Source organism: Entelurus aequoreus, linkage group LG14 (genome assembly GCF_033978785.1).
Source record: "Entelurus aequoreus isolate RoL-2023_Sb linkage group LG14, RoL_Eaeq_v1.1, whole genome shotgun sequence".
Classification (NCBI taxonomy): Eukaryota; Metazoa; Chordata; class Actinopteri; order Syngnathiformes; family Syngnathidae; genus Entelurus; species Entelurus aequoreus.
This window is the reverse complement of record NC_084744.1, coordinates 20531735-20555564: the sequence shown is the minus strand read 5'-3', so window position 1 is coordinate 20555564 and position 23830 is coordinate 20531735. Positions and strand designations below refer to the sequence as shown.

Sequence of the window (23830 nt, the reverse complement as noted above, 5' to 3'; positions counted from 1 at the left end):
TGCAACAGGCTATAGATAATGATTGGTGTTATAAACATACAGTATTCATATCCCTGATCATATAGCACAATTGTAAAGAATGTCAAACAATCTGGAACATTCTCAAAACAAAACTATAAATATAGAACATTTAGAATGGATCCTGTAGTCCAGAGTTCCCTAATCTTTTTTCCACCAGGGACCGGTTTAATGTATGTATTATTTTCACGGACCGGCTTTCTACGTGTGGCAGATAAAAACAGCAAAAAAATTAGCATGAAAAATTAGCCTTTGCTACATTCTGGCACAATAATATTTTATATGTCCATTAATGTGCATTGTCCCACGTACTATAACAAAAGAGTTGTAATATACATCTATTAACAAGCTTATTGGTGTGTTTAGTCGGACAGGCGGAAGGTAATTCGAAGAAAATGCGGTAGAATTAATGATAGTCAATGACTATCTCTTGACACAGCAATTCAACCTACAACAAAGAATAGACCCCTAATAAAAATACACTTTAAATCAAATATTGACCAGGAAATTTGACTTTTGACAGTAAATGTGTGGGTTTTTTTTTAAGAACTTACAAACACTTTGTAAAATATTACACTGGGCTCTTTGATCAAAATTAACAGCAAATAATTTTGTACTTCACTATATTATCAACAAATTGCCGAGTAATTTAGAGTGACACATATTCACAGATGTGTCTACATAATTGATTGTGTCTGAAAGCACAATAAAAACCCAGCTCTAAGATTTAGTCAATATTTTTAATTATCTTTACAACAGCCCCATTGTGATCACATGTTGTTAGTTTGAGCGTAACTGTTACACTCTTTATCCTCAGGCACACACACAGTGCTTTTATAAAGTATATAATAAAGGGTAGAGAAAGCAAGATATGTACAAATTCATTACAACAGCTAACCGTTACAAATCTACACTCGTACGAGCAACATAATATGCGATATGTACAGTATGCACGTTTCACACAAACAAAATAAGATTTAATCAGGCTCCTCCAATAGCCCAATATAGCAGGCATGTTGGAATAAATGTTGACATCAAATAACTGATGGATCTGTTGTCTGTTTAAGCAAAAACAAAAATGCATTGCCTCAAACAAACACTTGCCTAATAAACTTGGTTGATTAAGCTAAGTTGCTTGAATGAACTAACACTGCCTGCAGAGCAGAAGCACACATGGCATCTGTAAAACTGACATTTTAAAATAGGGTTTAAAGAGAACGTGTAAAACTGGCTCAGAGCCTGCATGTTGGAGTTCAACCCGGTGGACGAGAGGGTAGCTTCCCTCCGCCTTCGGGTGGGGGAACGGGTCCTGACTGTGGTTTGCGCTTACGCGCCAAACCGCAGCTCAGAGTACCCACCCTTTTTGGATTCACTCGAGGGAGTACTTGAGAGTGCTCCCCCGGGTGATTCCCTCGTTCTACTGGGGGACTTCAACGCTCATGTTGGCAGCGACAGTGAACCTGGAGAGGTGTGATTGGGAAGAATGGCTGCCCGGATCTGAACCCGAGCGGTGTTTTGTTATTGGACTTTTGTGCCCGTCACAGATTGTCCATAACGAACACCATGTTCAAACATAAGGGTGTCCATATGTGCACTTGGCACCAGGACACCCTAGGCCGCAGTTCCATGATCGACTTTGTAGTTGTGTCGTCGGATTTGCGGCCTCATGTTTTGGACACTCGGGTGAAGAGAGGGGCGGACCTTTCTACCGATCACCACCTGGTGGTGAGTTGGCTGCGATGGTGGGGGAGGATGCCGGACAGACCTGGCAGGCCCAAACGCATTGTGAGGGTTTGCTGGGAACGTCTAGCAGAGTCTCCTGTCAGAGAGAGTTTCAATTCCCACCTCCGGAAGAACTTTGAACATGTCACGAGGAAGGTGCTGGACATTGAGTCCGAATGGACCATGTTCCGCACCTCTATTGTCGAGGCGGCTGATTGGAGCTGTGGCCGCAAGGTAGTTGGTGCCTGTTGTGGCGGTAATCCTAGAACCCGTTGGTGGACACCGGCGGTGAGGGATGCCGTCAAGCTGAAGAAGGAGTCCTATCGAGTTATTTTGGCTCATAGGACTCCCGAGGCAGCGGACAGGTACCGACAGGCCAAGCGGTGTGCGGCTTCAGCGGTCGCGGAGGCAAAAACTCGGACATGGGAGGAGTTCGGGGAAGCCATGGAAAACGACTTCCGGACGGCTTCGAAGCGATTCTGGACCACCATCCGCCCCCTCAGGAAGGGGAAGCAGTGCACTATCAACACCGTGTACGGTGAGGATGGTGTTCTGCTGATGTTGTGGATCGGTGGAGGGAATACTTCGAAGACCTCCTCAATCCCACCAACACGTCTTCCTATGAGGAAGCAGTGCCTGGGGAATCTGTGGTGGGCTCTCCTATTTCTGGGGCTGAGGTTGCTGAGGTAGTTAAAAAGCTCCTCGGTGGCAAGGCCCCGGGGGTGGATGAGATCCGCTCGGAGTTCCTTAAGGCTCTGGATGCTATGGGGCTGTCTTGGTTTACAAGACTCTGCAGCATCGCGTGGACATCGGGGGCGGTACCTCTGGATTGGCAGACCGGGGTGGTGGTTCCTCTCTTTAAGAAGGGGAACCGGAGGGTGTGTTCTAACTATCGTGGGATCACACTCCTCAGCCTTCCCGGTAAGGTCTATTCAGGTGTGCTGGAGAGGAGGCTACGCCGGATAGTCGAACCTCGGATTCAGGAGGAACAGTGTGGTTTTCGTCCTGGTCGTGGAACTGTGGACCAGCTCTATACTCTCGGCAGGGTCCTTGAGGGTGCATGGGAGTTTGCCCAACCAGTCTACATGTGTTTTGTGGACTTGGAGAAGGCATTCGACCGTGTCCCTCGGGAAGTCCTGTGGGGAGTGCTCAGAGAGTATGGGGTATCGGACTGTCTGATTGTGGCGGTCCGCTCCCTGTATGATCAGTGCCAGAGTTTGGTCCGCATTGCCGGCAGTAAGTCGGACACGTTTCCAGTGAGGGTTGGACTCCGCCAAGGCTGCCTTTTGTCACCGATTCTGTTCATAACTTTTATGGACAGAATTTCTAGGCGCAGTCAAGGCGTTGAGGGGATCTGGTTTGGTGGCTGCAGGATTAGGTCTCTGCTTTTTGCAGATGATGTGGTCCTGATGGCTTCATCTGGCCAGGATCTTCAGCTCTCGCTGGATCGGTTCGCAGCTGAGTGTGAAGCGACTGGGATGAGAATCAGCACCTCCAAGTCCGAATCCATGGTTCTCGCCCGGAAAAGGGTGGAGTGCCATCTCCGGGTTGCGGAGGAGACCCTGCCCCAAGTGGAGGAGTTCAAGTACCTCGGAGTCTTGTTCACGAGTGAGGGAAGAGTGGATCGTGAGATCGACAGGCGGATCGGTGCGGCGTCTTCAGTAATGCGGACGCTGTATCGATCCGTTGTGGTGAAGAAGGAGCTGAGCTGGAAGGCAAAGCTCTCAATTTACCGGTCGATCTACGTTACCATCCTCACTTATGGTCATGAGCTTTGGGTTATGACCGAAAGGACAAGATCACGGGTACAAGCGGCCGAAATGAGTTTCCTCCGCCGGGTGGCGGGGCTCTCCCTTAGAGATAGGGTGAGAAGCTCTGCCATCCGGGGGGAGCTCAAAGTAAAGCCGCTGCTCCTCCACATCGAGAGGAGCCAGATGAGGTGGTTCGGGCATCTGGTCAGGATGCCACCCGAACGCCTCCCTAGGGAGGTGTTTAGGGCACGTCCGACCGGTAGGAGGCCACAGGGAAGACCCAGGACACGTTGGGAAGACTATGTCTCCCGGCTGGCCTGGGAACGCCTCGGGATCCCCCGGGAGGAGCTGGACGAAGTGGCTGGGGAGAGGGAAGTCTGGGCTTCCCTGCTTAAGCTGCTGCCCCCGCGACCCGACCTCGGATAAGCGGAAGAAGATGGATGGATGGATGGTGTAAAACTGCTTGATATTTCATCAGTGACCAAATCATAAATACTGACAAGAATAGAGTGCCCTTGCTGGAGGAGAAAATGACAGGGCCGAAAAAACAACATGAATTTTCTGTATAGTGTAGCTTACTTTCATTTAAAATAAATGACTATTTTAACAATTTAGCAATAAATGCTTTGTATAGAGCCACAGAAACAAGACAGCCATAGTTGACATTAGGGCTGGGCGATATGGACGAAAAAGTACATTTCGATATATTTTTACTTAAACTCGATATTCGATATATATCTCGATATATTTTCCGGTGAAATTTTTTATATAAAATATACATTTTTGAGCGAAATTCACTGAAATTTAAGTGAATGACAACTGTACTGTAAACAGTCAGTGGCACTTTTATTAACCCAATTAGTGAAGATGGGTATCAACAGCACAGAAAATAAACTGTTTAAGTAGCACAGAATTACATAACATAAATAAAAAAGAAAAATATTCTTAATACGTAAAATAAATAACATATCTGTGCAAATAATACAAAATGTATCAAACTCAGATAAAAAATACACTTGCAGGCACACACTTTTTAATTCCCAGTCGACGATGTAATGGACTGTCACACACGTATGGTTCTGTGGTCCTACTCGACCACATGTCTGTGGTCAGCGCCAAGTAAGTGACTTGACTTAATAGTGTGACTATGATCTTGTTGTTTCAAAATTATTCAACTATTCAATGTTGAAATATCCATCCATCCATCCATCCATTTTCTACCGCTTATTCCCTTCGGGGTCGCGGGGGGCGCTGGAGCCTATCTCAGCTGCAATCGGGCGGAAGGCGGGGTACACCCTGGACAAGTCGCCACCTCATCGCAGATGTTGAAATATAAGGAGTAGAAATAATGAACAAAATGTCAGCTACTGTCTTGTTGTAAAACACCAATGAAACTGAAATGTAGCATTTAGACAGGCTATACCAGGGGTGGGCAATTAATTTTTACCGGGGGCCGCATGAGCAACCCGAGCACTGCTGGAGGGCCACACCGACAATATTTCAATTCAATTTTGCTTAAATTATTTTTGATATACCGTAAGATAAAAAATAATAATATTTTCATTTAACCTAACTTATCTTTATACAAAAGCAGATGGCTTTTGATGGTTTTATTTTTAACACTTTCTTACACAACACTTCCTGATGTATAATACCATGCAAAAATTTCAATTTCTGTCACTCTATCCTGCATCCTCTTTGTTGTGAACGCAGCACGCCTGTAAGGTGATTGGCGAAGAAGGAGGAAGCGTTGCTGTTGCGGAAATGAGGAGTGAGGATAGATGTGCGTGTGGAAAGAACGAGATAAGTTGAGCTGTGTTAGTATAGCTTGCTCAATAAAAGTTTAAAAAGAGCGTCAGACTTGGTGTGCACTTCTTCTGGACTCTACAATTGATGTCAGAAGTGGGATGAAATGCCTCCCAGTTTGCCTTGCCATCAAACCTGGGAGTCTTCATTGAGGGCGGAATTCCCCCATGGCAAGCAGCGTGAGCTGCACCTGTAGACACTGCCTCTCTCTCTCGATGACGTAGCAGGCTGCGCATAAAATTAAGCAGTGTAGTATGCGCAAAGTTTTACTTCTGCCACCAATTGTAGCGTCCAGAAGAAGTGCACACCAAGTCTGACGCTCTTTTTAAACTTTTATTGAGCAAGCTATACTAACACAGCTCAACTTATCTCGTTCCTTCCACACGCACATATCCTCACTCCTCATTTACGCAACTCAAGAAGACAACATCAACTTCAGCAGGTCGTTACACTATATTCTTTAAACACAGCAACATGTCTATCACAAATTAAGCACACGGCTTTACCTTTACTTGGCAGTCCATGTCTTGTTGAAAACACGCCATTCGTCATCACCTTTTCTTTTTTTAGCGTCTCGGGGATAACCGGGCGGACCGCCCATAAATAACACTTTTCAAAATAAAAGCAGCACAGTTGTATTGCACGCACGACATAGATGTTTTTTTAAATGTATTTTGTAATTTGTGATTGCCGCTGCGCGCACAAGCATACGTCCACACGTAAGTCATACAAATAACGCTTTTCAAAACAAAAGCAGCACCGTTGTATTGCACACTCGAGATAGATACTTTTTAAAATGTATTTTGTAATTTATGATTGGCCTCACGCGGGCCGGACAGGGACGTACAAAGGGCCGGATGCGGCCCGCGGGTCGCAGAATGCCCAGGTCTGGGCTATACTGTAACAAAAGTATAGCCTTTTGGTAAACAACTCAAATGAATGTTTTATCCAGATGTATACATGTGTCCAAATGTGGCCAAGTAGACACTTTGTGGGTTTCCTGGACGTCGTCTACATCGCTAAAAGAAAAATCTAAGGAAGAAAATCCCTCTGCCATCTTCCACTAGTTTTTTTAATATATAAATCGCCCGCTTGAAAATTCCCTCTTCTCTTCTACGACTCTTTTGTCGTCATTTGGGATGTATGTTGTGATTTCCCTTCCTGGTTCCATGACCTGCCCAATGTTGCCTTTGATTGGCCTAATCTCAACCAATTGTGACTCATCATAGTAAACAACCAACCATGATGTTCTTATATGTGCAAGCATGTCTTGGAAGGAGGAAGGGGAGGGGTTTAGTAGCCCATGGAGGGAAGCGGGGGAGAACAAGGTACACAACAAATAAGCGACGTTTGGTCATTTTAATGTGAAATGAATTATATTGATATCACGATATTTTCTTAATTCATATCTTGTTTAAAAATATATCGATATATATTACAAACTCGAGTATATTCGATGTATCGCCCAGCCCTAGTTGACATTATGTGTTATGTTGTTTTGGCAACAAACTAGTTGAGACTGAATCAGCAGCACCTCTACTGGTCGCAGCCAAGTATTGATTGATTGATTGATTGAGACTTTTATTAGTAGGTTGCACAGTGAAGTACATATTCCGTACAATTGACCACTAAATGGTAACACCCGAATAAGTTTTTCAACTTGTTTAAGTCGGGGTCCACTTAAATTGATTCATGATACAGAGGTGCCGTTCACCTCTACCACCTGCTCCCTCCCCTCCAAGTAAGATTGCATCCAGCTCCATGAGGTTTTGTTAAATCCGATTGCTCTGAGCTTATCCAACAGTATAGCGTGGTTAACGGTGTCAAAGGCCTTCTGAAGGTCCAGCATGTATTTGCCCGCGTCCACCTCATGTTTGATGTGGTCGGTCAGATAGAGAAGGCATGTGTCAGTGGAGTGGTTAGTTCTGAAGCCGGATTGGAATTTGTACATGAGTTTATTAGTGGCAAGGTAACTATCGACCTGTTCATAAACTATTTTCTCCATTACTTTCGAAACGGAACTGAGAATAGAAACAGGTCGGTAGTTGCCAGGTTCCAATTTGCTTCCTTTTTTAAAGAGGGGAGTTACTCTTGCTATCCTAAAATCTTTTGGTACTTGGCCTTGTGTAATTGATAGGTTTATTATGTGCGTGATGATCGGGGCAATGATGGAGGCAGAGTCCCTGAGGAATCTGGAGGGAATATTATCAAGGCCGGTGGCCTTGTTAGGGTGGAGCGCGCTCAATTTTTTAAACACCTCATCAACTGTGACTATTTCTAATTTGAAATCATCGTTGGATACTCCTAGCTTTCTGTATAAGGCTTTGATGTGTTCTACACCAAAGCGACCAGAGTGGTGGGACAGCTTGTTGACAAGAGTTGCGGCTATGCTGGGGAAAAAGATGTTAAGTCTGCTAGCTACCTCCATTTTGTCTGTAATGAGGGAGTCACCCTCCTTGATGCTGATGTTGGTGAGTCTTGTTTTAAGTTTCTGGCTGCAACCAGGAAGCTGGTTGTTGAGAATTTTCCAGAGCTCACGTGGCTTATTTGTGTTTTCTTCTATTTTGTCGTTAATGTAATTTTTTTTTAAGTAGTGCACCCCATGCATTTTGCTCAATTGTAAACTATCAATAAAAATAAAATGGACACTCAATGTGTTAGCAACTTGCACGTCAATAAATATGGAAGAGTTATTCTTAATTGGAAAACCTTTCAGGTGGTTCGTTTTGTTGTTGCCATCACTTTCCAACAAATTTGGCATATTGACTCGCCCAGCCCAGCCCAGCCGTGTTGATGGGCTGGGCTCATCCTCCTCATCCGGTTTGAGGCTGCAATACTCCCACAAAGGGACATTTTACTATGCAGTCATCTTTCTCCTCCTAATTTTGGCCACTTTATGGTGCTTCTAACTAGCGACTCGCGAGGTTCTGTCGCTGAACCATGTGTGCTTAAGGTAACAGTCTCCACACCTCCACCCACAGAAACAAAGATGATGGATGATTGACAAGAAGGTTCACTTCGTTCATTTCATTCTGCTATTTAACAAACGCGCTCAGGTGCTTAGAGCAATGCACAGAGTGAACCCTCTTGTGCCTTATTTGAAAGCAAGAAACAAAGAAATCAAAACACACAGACAAGACAATTTATCGATGCCGGCAAAATTATCGAGTTCATTTTCGTTTATTATTTGATTTATTGAATATTGGCCCAGGCCTTTGTGCCAGTCTTGTCTTTTGTTGCACTCTACAAAGTGTTTATACTCTTAGTGCCTGATCTACTAAAGGTGTGCATAAATAAAACATGTGCAAACTTGATAGCCCACACAAAGCTGATGCACTTAACTTGTAGGGCAGAAGATTGAATATGCATATATTGTATGCAAATTATCAGAACGCCCATCATACTGGAAAGATCAAATTAAAATACAATTATTTAGCACACAAAGTTTGATTTATCATAGCTGAAACTGTTCTGCGGCCGCTGTTTTGCATCCGTATTTAGTATGTCTAGAAAGGACGTGCAAACTGGCAGTTGTGCAGAAATGGCTTTGAGAAAGAAGGCGATTGTGCTCTGCCCTACGTAAGCTTGTCAACATATATGGACTCCATTCTTCAATACCAGAAGATTGTTGAACATAGTTCTCACTCCGCCATCTGATACTCCGGAGGTTGTGGTGGCGCTGGATGCGGAGAAGGCGTTCGATAGGGTGGAGTGGGGCTATTTATTTTTTATTATGGAGAAATTTGGTTTTGATCCTAAATTTATTTCTTGGGTTAGAGTCCTGTACGAGACTCCGCTTGCCTCCGTACATACTAACGGCATCCGTTCAGCCTACTTCCCTCTCCAGCGTGGGACCCGGCAGGGATGTCCGCTTTCACCCTTGCTGTTTAATATAGCCATTGAACCGCTTGCTATTTGGCTTAAGAATTCGGAGGAATTTAAGGGTATCACTCGTTTTGGTCGGGTTCATAAGCTCTCCCTATATGCAGATGATCTTCTGTTGTTCGTTTCGGACCCATCGTCCTCGCTTCCCCATATACTATCGATTCTAGATCAGTTCGGTCGCTTGTCAGGGTACAAACTGAATATTCAGAAAAGCGAACTATTTTTTGTGAATAATTTGGCAAGGTCACTCCCGCGCTCACAATTCCCCTTTAGGATCTCGGAGGACGGTTTTAAATATCTGGGCGTGTTTGTCTCGATTTCTCCCACAGAGCTGTTTCGTAAAAACTTTCAAGCACTGTTAGACAAATGTAAATCGGACTTGTCCAGGTGGGCTGCCCTCCCCCTCTCCCTGGTTGGCCGCACTAACCTCATAAAAATGATTTTACTTCCGAAATTTTTATATCTCTTTCAACACATCCCTATATGTCTCAACAAATCATTTTTTGTTGGCCTTGATCAACAACTTCTTGCTTTCATTTGGCAAAACAGGCCAGCCCGCCTTAGGAAAGCCATTCTACAGCTCCCTAAGACGGAGGGTGGTCTAGCACTTCCAAACTTTAGAATTTATTTTTGGGCCTGCAATATCAATAAACTTCTGTACTGGGTCCGCTGCGACTCCCCAGCCGCCTGTCCACCTTGGGCTCACATAGAGGTAGCATCGTCTAATGGTTCCCTGCACGCGGTGATTTGCTCACAGCTACCCTTATGTTCATTGGGGACCTCCCTAAACCCAGTTGTTAAAAATACTATTAAAATTTGGACTCAATTTAGGAAACATCATGGCCTGCACAAAGCTTCCAGCGGTGCTCCGATTTTGAACAATCCCGCCTTTATCCCTGCCTGCTCTGATTCTGCGTTTCGCACCTGGTCAACTAACGGCCTTAAAATCCTCAACGACCTGTACCACGATGGAGTGTTCTCTTCGTTCGCTTCTCTGTCAACAAGATACAATATACCTAATACACATTTCTTCCGATACCTTCAAATAAGGCATTTTATTAAAAAACAATTTCCCCATTTTCCCAACCGCCCCCCAGAAGCAGAAATTGATCGGTTTCTCTCCTTTGACTCTGACAAACGACGTTTGATATCTGTAATATATAATGAAATCTGCTTTCTGAATCCACTCAACACTTCACCTGCCAGAGAATCCTGGGAGCACGACCTTGGGGCACCTATACCTGATGGGCGGTGGAGAGAAGCTTTGAGGCTGGTGCATTCATCATCTATATGCGCTAGGCATGGCCTAATACAATGTAAGATACTACATAAAGCACATTTTACTAATGCTAGACTGGCTAAAATATACCCCAACCATAGCGACGCTTGTAACCGCTGTAGACAATCCCCAGCTGACCATTTGCATATGTTCTGGACGTGCCCAAAACTCTCAAGTTTTTGGTCGGCTATTTTTGACACTGTCGGGCAGGCCCTTGATAGAACAATAACACCCAGCCCGCTGACTGCCCTTTTTGGCGTTCCGCAGGTGGACGGTTTACCTGCAACCGCTCGTCATGTCATTGCGTTAACGACTCTGCTGGCTAGGCGTACAATTCTTTTTAAATGGAAGCTTGCGTCTCCGCCGAGCCATAACAATTGGATACAAGATGTCTTGCGGTGTCTGCAATTAGAGAAGCTTCGGTTCTCGCAGAAAGGATCTGTGGCATCTTTCCATAAAACTTGGGGCCCCCTCCTGGACCTTATTAGGGACAAGCTTGACATCACCCCAAGCGATTCGGGTAACCCAACTTAGACAGAACTGACCGCTGAAGACCCCCCCCCCCCCTCATTCCTTGTGTTTATTTACTTTTACGTTATATTTTATTGTATATCTTAGGTATTATTTATTTATTTATTTCACCTTATTTACTCTTTATTTACTTCAATATAGTTTGTTAGATTGAAGCTAAGTTTGCATATATTCATGTGTGTCTATATTTGTTGTGGGCACTAGGCGACAATTACCTTGGGAATTAAGTGGGTGGGTATGGTAAGGGATGGGGTTTATTATGTTACTTATTGAAAAATGTGCAGATACTCCAACTTGCTGTTGCCATGATTCATCATGCTGTATTGTCTGCAAAATTCAATAAAAATATTTGGGAAAAAAAAAAAAAAAAAAAAAGTATTAGATATACTGTCAATTCAGTAATATCATTTTCTAATTTTACAGCCGATGGATGACTTACGGGGCTGATTTAAAAAAATAATAAATGGATGCGTTTTTCTGTATGCTGGCATTTTTGTAATGACATTGTTTTGTTTTTTTAATACATACTGTATGAAAAAAGCTTCTTGCAAAATCCATTTATTACGTCTGGAGAGCACGCTCGCAACACTAAATGCGAGCGTGCACCTTTGTCGCGCTAAAAAAACAGGGTTCCATTGTAGATGGACTGCAGGACTGCTTCTAAAATGCCTAGACAAAGGTAGGAGCATGATAACATGAACGTGCAGTAAGGAGTGTCTCCATGTTGACAGCAGGTAGGACATGCAAACATTTCATTTAAATAAGGCGGTCTGCACCATGTTTGCAGTTGTTACCAATTGTACACGCAGTCTTAGTAGATCACACGCAACGCACCCACTAATTTTTACACACAATTGTATAGTTAGCACTAGGGCTGGGCGATGTGGCAAAAAAAAAAAAAGATCACAATTATTTTTTTCATATCATCCGATCTCTATTAATATCACAATTGGTTTTAGGCAGTGTTGGGACTAACGCGTTACTAAGTAACGCGTTACTGTAACGCCGTTAGTTTCGGCGGTAACTAGTAATCTAACGCGTTATTTTTTTATATACAGTAACTCAGTTACCGTTACTGCATGATGCGTTACTGCGTTATTTTACGTTATTTGTATGTAGTATCGGCTAGAAACTGAAGATCTGAGTGTGTTTTATTGGAGCGTTCCGGTGGAAAAGAAGAGGCGTGCTTTCCCCCACCCACAGAAAGCATGCCTCCCCGCAGAGCCGTACTTCGGGTCTAACAACCTTCACTTTACCCGGAAGAGGGTCTTTACAGCTGAGGGTGAATGACGAGCCCGGCGGTTTGTTGCAACTTTGTGACTTTATTGCACGCAGCCATCCACCAAGCTAGAGCACCTACACGCACTCACTGTCGCCGCTCCCTCACCTCTCCCGCCCACTCACTCACTGATGTCACTCACCTCTCATGCTGTCATATCTTAAAGGGCCACACACACACATACGCTACTCTCATAACAACTAACAAGACATCATGGCGAAGCCAAAAGTCGAGTTTTTTAACGTGGAGACATTCTCAATACTTTTCTTTTGTCGAGCACAAAGAAAATAACATTTTAGTTAAATGTAAGTTGTGTCTTGGATCAAAGATCCTATCTACTTAGAGTTAAAGTTAAAGTGCCATTATGTTGCAGCTATTTAAAATAGTTTTGTCAATTTTTTCTGGCCTGAAATAAATTGGCCCTTTGAAACATATCTTTGTCTTTGTGTGTTGTATGTAGACCACATTGCTTTCTGAGTTCAGTGATGCAAATGCATCTCAAGTTGATCAACAGATTGTATTATTCTCCAGTGCAATAACAGTACTGAAATGAAGGCTAAAAGGGCATTAATGGGAGCCTTAAAAAAAGGGGGGGGGGGGAAAGAAGTAACTAAATAGTTACTTTTCACAGTAATGCATTACTTTTTGGTGTAAGTAACTGAGTTAGTAACTGAGTTACTTTTGAAATAAAGTAACTAGTAATTGTAACTAGTTACTGGTTTTCAGTAACTAACCCAACACTGGTTTTAGGGCCATGGTTTTGCTTCTTTTTAGGTACATTTTGTGGGGGTAAAAAGAACAACTCTTTTTCCTCTCAGTTTTTTTTGTTTTTTGCTTGTCATCACAAACATTCGGCAGTAAACAACGTATAATTGGTGTTGGGAATACTATAAGACTTTTATTTCAAGTTATCATTTACTAAACAACACTTTCAAATGAGAAATTATTATTTGTATTCTTTGATTACTTGTATGCATCAGTGCTTCTCAGCAGTGTTTTGGCAAACAACAAGCGGTGACCCAGATTGTGGAGTTTTTAAAACTCAAATTCTGTATCTTATATTAAATGAAAATACAGTTTGTTTAAAGTGCAGTTTGAATTTGAGGGAATGTAAAATTATGTGTACCAACAAATAAAACCAGTTTCATGATTATTTCAGGCACAAAATGTTTTTTTTATCCACAAACAAACAAAAAGAACACAAAGTGTTTTTGTATACCGGTACTACTATGTTTGTTACTCCAACAACAGGGACATGTTTTTTTTAGCGCACGTTATATCAGAGGAGTGGAATTTTTGCAGACCTATAAACAAAAAGTCTGATTAAAAAATATTTAGATATACATATGCCTTTTCTGATTTAATTAGTGGGTGTGTTGTAGTGTTGTTCCGATACCAATATTTTGGTACCGGTACCAAAATTATTTTTCGATACTTTTCGGTACTTTTCTAAATAAAGGGCACCACAAAAAAAGTGCAATATTGACTTTATTTTAACAAAAAATCTTACGGTACATTAAACATATGTTTCTTATAGCAAGTTTGTCCTTAAATAAAATAGTGAACATACTAGATAACTTGTCTTTTAGTAGTAAGTAAACAAACAAAGGCTCCTAATTTAGTCTGCTGACATATGCAGTAACATATTGTGTCATTTTCCATTCCATTATTTTGTCAAAATTATTAAGAAAAAGTGGTAGAAAATGTATTATTAATCTACTTGTTCATTTACTGTTAATATCTGCTTACTTTCTCTTTTAACATGTTCTATCTACACTTCTGTTAATATGTAATAATAATTTATTCTTCCGTTGTTTGGATGCTTTACATTAGTTATGGATGATACCACAAATTTGGGTATCAATCCGATACCAAGTAGTTACAGGATCATACATTGGTCATATTCAAAGTCCTCATGTGTCCAGGGACATATTTCCTGAGTTTATAAACATAATATACATTTTTTTTTAAAAACGAAAGAAAAATCATAGTAGTATCGACTAGATACGCGCCTGTACTTTATATCATTACAGTGGACGTTAGGTGTAGATCCACCAATGGTGTTTGTTTACATGCTGACGCCGGTGAGCTACGGTGTGTAGTGAAGCATGTTTAGCTATTCCTCGTCCTGCAGGGATGATACTTGTAAGAAACGTACTTTATTTGTCGCCATGGAGGCGAGGATTAGTGATTTAGAAGTAGCTACAACACTGACAACTGGGGCTAGCTAACCATGTCTTAAAGCACCTCTTCTGGTGGGCGTTTCAGTGTTATAACTTCACCTTTATCGTTAAGTTTTAAGCCAAAATGCATCCATTCGTCCTTTACTTTCTACACACTGTGTCTGTTTGTAAGTACTCCGTGATTGTGCACTACCGAACATGCTTGTCTGCTCGTAAACCAGCAATGACACGACGTGACGATGACGGGGGCAGTATCGCGGTACTATACTAATACCGGTATACCATACAACACTAGTGCGTTGATTCTCCCAGTCGGGACCAATACAGTCACATAGACGTTCTCTGAGTGCCTGTCAGTCCACATTTGGGGCAGGATTACTGGTGAGCTGCAGCAGATAGTGAAAGTAAAGATCACACACACACGGGATCACAGTCAATAAAGGTGGATTGTTCTGTGCAGGATAATACCAAGCATCGTTGCTTCCCTACTGTTTTCTATTTCTAACAGACTTTTCTGCCATGTTTGATCGAGGAAATATGCTAAGAGCTATTCACCGTGATCAAACTCAATTTAATCGCGATCAACGATCACAATCATATAATCACTCAGCTCTAGTTTGCACACAAGGTTTAGCGCCCAGATCAGGCCCTAAGTTTCGTACCTATTACACACTAGCTGTTTGATTCGAATGTGAATCTTAGTTGTAGTTTTCATTACCAACTTTGGAGGTGTTGAAATCATGTAAAATCTCTAATTCTAATAAATAGCATGTACTGTATATGGCATATCCAATGGAAATTAACATCGAGCCAGTGCGTTTTGAAAAGTGAAGCCTTACTTTTGAGCATGCTTGCTTTGTTGGCATGGAAGATTGTATCATTACCTAGAGGCAGTTTGCTACGAATACGCCTGTTTGTCCACCAAATACTTGAGCCGGTGCCGTGATGTCACGTGGCACAAAAGTTATTAAAATATGGTATTGTTTGATTTTATGCAAATCGGTAATCAGTAGTAGCCTACCAGCGAAATTCGGTCAGTACTAAAAGAAGTAACAAATTGGGTACCCATCCCTAATTAAGACTAATCACTAATCCCAACATTGGCAGAAAATTCAACAAAATGCAACAATCATTTATATAACTTGTAGATTATTTAAAAAAATTTATTTGTCGTTCTCCTTAATTGAATCTTTACCCCTAATAAACACCTGGAAACTTCTGAGGTTGAGTAAAGAAAAGCCATTGGCTACTTTATGAGAACCACAGGCAACAACCGTTGTATGGGATTTGTGAGTAGTAGGACGTGAAATAAAAGGCAAAAACGTCCCAGTAATTGTGACTGGGTGTGCCACAATTAGACACCCTTTACAGTAGCGCGTCAAGTAGGTTTACTTTAGGTTAAGACAACATTTAAACACTATGTGTCTTAGTCAAACACGGGACAGGATGCACAGTCCTCTACACTTTGACTTGACACACACAGGAAGTTGACAGATCCACTGGAAAACATGTATTTGTGGTATTTTAAGTGTATTGTAAGAAGTTACTCTAGTGGAAAATAGGGCGTAATTAACATCAAGACTGAATAAGGCTTAAGATTTGGCTGATCGTGGACTAAGACCTTACTGTCGCATGGCATCGTGAAATCCCATCGCACACAAGAGAACATTCCTTTGGGCACATAAGTCAGGAAATAGTCCAGCCAACCTACCTTAGTGCTCTCACTTAAAGGCAGCATTTCCAAATGTCCACAACATGAGTATTGAGGGGAAAAAAAAGTTTAAAAGATACGCACGGTCAAAGCTGATCCATCTCTTTACCTAAAGTATCTGTACTCTGGACATTTTCTCCTCAACAACAGTGAAACCAGAGCGTCCCATGAAGTTCAGGCTGCAACATTCCCAGCCTTCCCCCCCTTCCTGCCTGGAAGACCCTCCCAGTGTGGAATTGGCCAATGGGAAAGGAGAACAGAATACACAGTCAAGAGTGAAAGCCGGATAAACAGCTTGGAGCAAAACACTGCTGGCTGGAATAAAACTTCCTTCAGAATGGAGAACGGATAGAAGAAGGGAAGGAGAGGAAGGAAAAAAAGATTTGTTGTATCTTTTTTGCAGTTGTATTCCTTTTTTCTTATTGTTATTAATTTTTGTTTTGTTCCCACACTACCATTGCTTTTTTGTGTCACTTTTGATATGGTTTTGTCATGGCTTACTTGCTTTTTTGTGTGTTTTTTGCATCTGATCAAGCCACGAAAATCTGACTTTCCTCTTCTTTTTCAAGTGTGAAAGGTGGAGAGGTCCCCGGGAGGTGATCAAGTAATCACTTCCTGAGGATCCTTGATGCCGAGGAATATTCATCCATCTTGCTATGGTCTGGATCGTATGCTGATCCTGAGCCAGTGAAAGATGGATGGATATATACTAGGGCTGGGCGATATGGCCTTTTTTTAATATCTCGATATTTTTAGGCCATATCGCGATACACAATATTTATCTCGATATTTTGCCTTAGCCTTGAATTAACACTTGATGCATATAATCACACCAGTATGATGATTCTATGTGTCTACATTAAAACATTCTTGTTCATACTGCATTAATATATGCTCATTTTAAACTTTCAGGCAGAGAAGGAAATCACAACTAAGTTAATTTACCAAAACTGTATTTATTAAAGTGTTATTAAGCAGTGGCATAAACATTCATGTTATTTCCAAAACAGAAAGTGCAAGATTGTCAGAGACATTTTAAAACAAGCTATAAGTGCACTTTTGTGCATGGTGTCACTAAGATGACTTATCAAAACAACACTAAATTAAAGTGCACTTTTTGTACAGAACGCCACTACAATAGTTTAAAAACATGATGTCACACAAGATATTTCAATAAGGTGTCAAATAAAAATGAGCTACATAATAGGAAATCAAATAGTGTTCGTCCTTCGCTATGTGGTAAGTTCCTGCGGACATTATCTCCGTTTGTTGTCGACTCTTTTTTTCATACGGTGTTGATCTGGAAATGTTTGCCTCGGCATTTTGATGGTGTGGCACCGGCCGGAGATGTTGACATGCGTAGCAGGTGACTTTTCAAATGATGCTACATATTAGCAGTAATGGTACTTTTTGTAGAAACGCTTTTGCCCCACACTTGACAAATTACGGTTGTCTGTTCAACATATTCCCACTTAAAGCCAAACCCCCGCCAGACGATGGACCACTGCTGTTTTTCTTGGGAATTAATTCTTCCTTCATTTGTTACCAGATTCGCACCTTCTTTCTCTCGTATTACCACTCGCACCACAGCTAACGTTACCCATGCCGCTACCTCTCTACTCCGTGAGAGCGTATACGTATGTGACGTATGTAGAAGGTGCGCTTGCTGTCTGTGGGAAGGAGACACAAGAAGGAGTGGGAGGAGCCTGTAGTGTAATGCCAGCAGCTAAGAGCAACTGCGTGAGAACGTATACTCGAATATCACGATATAGTAATTTTCTATATCGCACAGAGAAAAACCTGCGATATATCGCGTATATCGATATATCGCCCAGCCCTAATATATACAATATCTGGGTACTTTTTCCTAATAATGTCTATACTGTAAACCTTGAGTTGTTAAAGTACAAGTGCACCTCTCTCCTCAAGTGTGCACGTGAGTGTGGATGAGTGGATGTGTGCATGTACAAACCCCGTTTCCATATGAGTTGGGAAATTGTGTTAGATGTAAATTTAAACGGAATACAATGATTTGCAAATCCTTTTCAACCCATATTCAATTGAATGCACTACAAAGACAAGATATTGGATGTTCAAACTCATAAACTTTATTATTTTTTTTGCAAATAAGAATTAACTTAGAATTTCATGGCTGCAACATGTGCCAAAGTAGTTGGGAAAGGGCATGTTCACCACTGTGTTACATGGCCTTTCCTTTTAACAACACTCAGTAAACCTTTGAGAACTGAGGAGACACATTTTTTAAGCTTTTCAGGTAGAATTCTTTCCCATTCTTGCTTGATGTACAGCTTAAGTTGTTCAACAGTCCGGGGTCTCCCTTGTGGTATTTTAGGCTTCATAATGCGCCACACATTTTCAATGGGAGACAGGTCTGGACTACAGGCAGGCGAGTCTAGTACCCGCACTCTTTTATTATGAAGCCACGTTGATGTAACACGTGGCTTGGCATTGTCTTGCTGAAATAAGCATGGTAACGTTGCTTGGATGGCAACATGTGTTGCTCCAAAACCTGTATGTACCTTTCAGCATTAATGGCGCCTTCACAGATGTGTAAGTTACCCATGTCTTGGGCACTAATACACCCCCATACCATCACAATATATATACACTGTATATATAACAATCCGGATGGTTCTTTTCCTCTTTGGTCCGGAGGACACAATGTCCACAGTTTCCAAAAACAATTTGAAATGTGGACTCGTCAGACCACAGAACACTTTTCCACTTTGTATCAGTCCATCTTAGATGAGCTCAGGCCCAGCGAAGCCGACGGTGTTTCTGGGTGTTGTTGATAAACGGTTTTCGCCTTGCATAGGAGAGTTTTAACTTGCCCTTACAGATGTAGCGACCAATTGTAGTTACTGACAGTGGGTTTCTAAAGTGTTCCTGAGCACATGTGGTGATATCCTTTACACACTGATGTCGCTTGTTGATGCAGTACAGCCTGAGGGATCAAAGGTCTCGGGCTTAGCTGCTTACGTGCAGTGATTTATCCAGATTCTCTGAACCCTTTGATGATATTACGGACCGTAGATGGTGAAATCCCTAAATTCCTTGCAATAGCTGGTTGAGAAAGGTTTTTCTTAAACTGTTTAACAATTTGCTCACGCATTTGTTGACAAAGTGGTGACCCTCGCCCCATCCTTGTTTGTGAATGACTGAGCATTTCATGGAATCTACTTTTATACCCAATCATGGCACCCACCTGTTCCCAATTAGCCTGTTCACATGTGGGATGTTCCAAATAAGTGTTTGATGAGCATTCCTCAACTTTATCAGTCTTTATTGCCACCTTTCCCAACTTCTTTGTCACGTGTTGCTGGCATCAAATTCTAAAGTTAATGATTATTTGCAAAAAAAAAATGTTTATCAGTTTGAACATCACATATGTTGTCTTTGTAGCATATTCAACTGAATATGGGTTGAAAATGATTTGCAAATCATTGTATTCCGTTTATATTTACATCTAACACAATTTCCCAACTCATATGGAAACGGGGTTTGTATGAAGGGTCTGAGTGAGCAAAGTATGATTGTCAAATGTGACTTTAATTGTAAAATGCAATAACATATTTGCAGGAGGGAGGATGGAATGCCTTGTTGCTGGAAATTAGGAATGCAATGCCTTGCTGCTGGAAATTAGGAATGCATAAGTGTAACATATTTAAAAGAATATACACTATATTGCCAAAAGTATTCGGACACCTATCCAAATGATCAGAATCAGGTGTCCTAATCACTTAGGCATGGAGACTGTTTCTACAAACTTGTGAAGGAATGGGCTGCTCTCAGGAGCTCAGTGATTTCCAGTGTGGAACTGTCATAGGATGCCAACTGTGCAACAAATCCAATCGTGAAATTTCCTCACTCCTAAATATTCCAAAGTCAACTGTCGGCTTTATTGTAAAAAAATGGAAGAGTTTGGGAACAACAGCAACTCAGCCACCAAGTGGTAGGCCAAGTAAACTGACTGAGAAGGGTCAGCGGATGCTGAAGCGCATAGTGCAAAGAGGTCGCCGACTTTCTGCAGTCAGTTGCTACAGAGCTCCAAACTTCATGTGACCTTCCAATGAGCCCACATACAGTACGCAGAGAGCTTCATTGAATGGGTTTCCATGGCCGAGCAGCTGCATCTAAGCCATGCATCACCAAGTCCAATGCAAAGCGTCAGATGCAGTGGTGTAAAGCACGTCGCCACTGGACTTTAGAGCAGTGGAGAGGCGTTCTCTGGACTGATGAATCACGCTTTTCCATCTGGCAATCTGATGGATGAGTCTGGGTTTGGAGGTTGCCAGGAGAACGGTACATTTCGGACTGCATTGTGCAGAGTGTGAAATTTGGTGGGGGAGGGATTATGGTGTGGGGTTGTTTTACAGGATTTGGACTTGGCCCCTTAGTTCCAGTGAAAGGAACTTTCAATGCTCCAGGATACCAAAACATTTTGGACAATTCCATGCTCCCAACTTTGTGGGAACAGTTTGGAGCGGGCCCCTTCCTCTTCCAACATGACTGTGCACCAGTGCACAAAGCAAGGTCCATAAAGACAGAGTCTGGTGCGGATTAACTTGACTGGCCTGCACCGAGTCCTGACCTGAACCCGATAGAACACCTTTGGGATGAATTAGAACAAAGACTGAGAGCCAGGCCTTCTCGACCAACATCAGTGTGTGACCTCACCAATGCGCTTTTGGAAGAATGGTCTAAAATTCCTATAAACACAGTCCACAACTTTGTGGACAGCCTTCCCAGAAGAGTTGAAGCTGTAATAGCTGCAAAAGGTGGACCGACATCATATTGAACCCTATGGGTTAGGAATGGGATGACACTTCAAGTTCATATGTGAGTCAAGGCAGGTGGCCAAATACTTTTGGCAATATATATATATATATATATATATATATATATATATATATATATATATATATATATATATATATATATATATATATATATATATATATATATATATATATGTGTGTGTGTACATCCTTTGCAAGTGTGTGTGACAATAAGTGTGTTCAATGTACACTTCATACGTCTAAATGTCATTAGCAGAATAAATACACCACCAGGGGTTGACTTCATATTAGCATTATTGTCATGACCAAATAAGGCATTTCCTTTATCAGCTCTCAGGAAGACTGCACATTCACGTACGTTATGACACATATATGATTATAGTATTCATTTATATCAACATGTTACGCTGCATTAGCGTGCAGCCTAAAATGTACACTTAAATCTAATCAGGATTATTATTTTTGAATAATTAGACGTTTGCTTAACTAACAAACTGCAAGGCCAGAACGGTTAATGTACAACTCATCACCGTGGGCACAATTTAACCTCGATGAAAACAGTTACTGCTTCATAGGTAAGACTTAGAGAATGATTACACATGGAACATTCTCGAAAAAGAAGCCAACTCACGACTGATTTGAGAATAATTTCAGTTTTCGAGACGTATCAACGACGTTTCATTTTATATAAGATAACGTCGGCGAAGACAACAAGCAAGTCATCATTTTAACGTCACTGCCCTCTTTATAGTTGGATATTGTTTAACATTGGGCGTGTTGGGAAGATAGCATTTTAACATTAACATCCCGAGGCGCTTTAGCAAGCTGCGTCTGTATGTGAGCAGTTAGCAACATGCTAGCTGCTAGCTCCGGAAGTTGCTTACCTCATCGCCGTGGATGGAGCTGCTGCTGCCCGCCGCAGGAGGGGTGAACACGGACTTCTCGGACACACGGACACGGCGAGTTCGATTTGGGCCGAAATGACCGCTTGACAAGCCCGAATGGTTGTAATAAATGTCGGCTTAATGCTTTATAAGGCTACCGGAAGTCATTCCCAACAGCTATTACTTTGTGACATTACACTGATTTGAGCAACAAGCTATTGACAGCTTACTGTACGGTCTTTAATGTGATGTCACACGGAGGGGGGGTGTGGAAAATATACGACACTTAAACAACGTATAATCCACCTTAACGATTTTTAATTATGTATAGTACAATACTAATACATTAAAATAACCGTGTGTATTAATTGTAGCCAAAATATTAACACATTGAACGGCTTTATTTGTTTTCATTTGGCAACACCCCTCTATCACAACCAAGTGGTTGAGTCCAAACCTATGCCGTGAGGCTAGAAGGGCAAAGGGTTTCCTTCTTGTTACCAAGGGAACAGCAATAAATCCATTGAAAAAATGTATTATCATTATTTGATATTATTTGGAATCATCATGATTATTTTATGGTAACTGCAAATTGATCACCGAATCCTACATTGACACATACATAGCATGTAATTAACGAAATGCCAAACTATGGCATTAGAAGTCAAATGTATTCTCTGAATAGAATAACAATAACATGGGTGCAATAATTGTTTAATGGTAACTTTTATTAATAGATCGCAATGGGGCGAAATGCATATCGTGTCTTATCAAGGTCAAATGAGACAGCCGCTAATCCAAACACGCAGAGTGGAATTGTGGGTTTCACAGATATCTTTATTAAAGGGCTGCACTTTTTGAATACAAATGAAAATGGTATGTTACTACCTGTATTTTCTTCTTCATACAATATTCAATTAATCAGAATGTGTGTCATTATACAGATATACCAAATGAATGAAAATACTAGGACTTGTTTTGACAACGTTTCGATTCGATTTAGAATGTGTGGTTGCCGATACAATTCAGGGACAATATTATTATTTTTAGAACGATACGATCCAAAACCATTCAGTTAGTTTAAAATCGATTCAGTAACTTTTTAGCAGAAAACAAAACAAAACAGTTTGACTGTGAAATAATTACTGGATACTGGACATTGCAGGTGAAGTTTCCTATATTTCTGTTATTTCGTGTAAGGAAATTAGGTATAGATTAATTATGGATACAAACAAGCAAGTTAACAACAATGAATGGCCAATGCATTCACATTTTATTTGAACAAAGTGCAACCAACACTTTAGGTTGAATTAACCCAGTGGGCGGCAACCTAAAATATTAAAAGAGCCATATTGGACCAACCTTTTTTTTAAAAAACTATTTTAAGTATTACAATTTTTACTCTACACATTTTTGCAACATTGGAAATCATTAGTAAAATGGAGGCTTCTCACAGGATGACATAACTTCTGGAAATTACTGGCTCAGAATGGCCAAAGGTATAGATGTGTGTGTCCAAGTTTAAGGAAACAGCAGGCTCTCTTCTTCTAATGGATTTATTACAATCTTTGCAAGCTGGGTAACGTTTGCTGTGGTCTGGAACAACATGGTACCCAAACAACTATCAGAAATGCAGCCGATGTTGCATATAATGTGTCATGAGACATGCAAATATAAATTAAATACACAGAGGACATAAATAAAGGAAATTAAATGAGCTCAAATATACCTACAAACGAGGCATAATGATGCAATATGTACATACAGCTCGCCTAAATAGCATGTTAGCATCGATTAGCTTGCAGTCATGAATTGACCAAATATGCCTGATTAGCACTCCAACACATTAATAAAATCAACAAAGCTCACCTTTGTGCATTCACGCACATCATAAAACGTTTGGTGGACAAAATGAGACAAAGAAGAAGTGGTATAAAACACGTCTTTCTGTGGCAGCATCG

The 23830-nt window shown here is 41.4% G+C and overlaps 1 protein-coding gene across 9 annotated transcripts in view; it reads right to left on the bottom strand.

Annotated features, from left to right (window-relative positions):
- The window catches only part of LOC133664505 (muscleblind-like protein 2a), a 48043-nt gene extending 25932 nt beyond the window's left edge, over window positions 1-22111 (bottom strand). For 8 of the 9 annotated variants that reach the window (XM_062069183.1, XM_062069182.1, XM_062069181.1 and 5 more), the window contains exon 1: window positions 21870-22111. The gene's annotated coding sequence lies outside the window, so the exon portion shown is untranslated. Of the gene's footprint in view, window positions 1-16165; window positions 16347-21869 lie in introns of those variants that run through there. The other variant, XM_062069180.1, reaches the window with a different exon arrangement.
- Between the last annotated feature and the right edge of the window lie 1719 nt (window positions 22112-23830).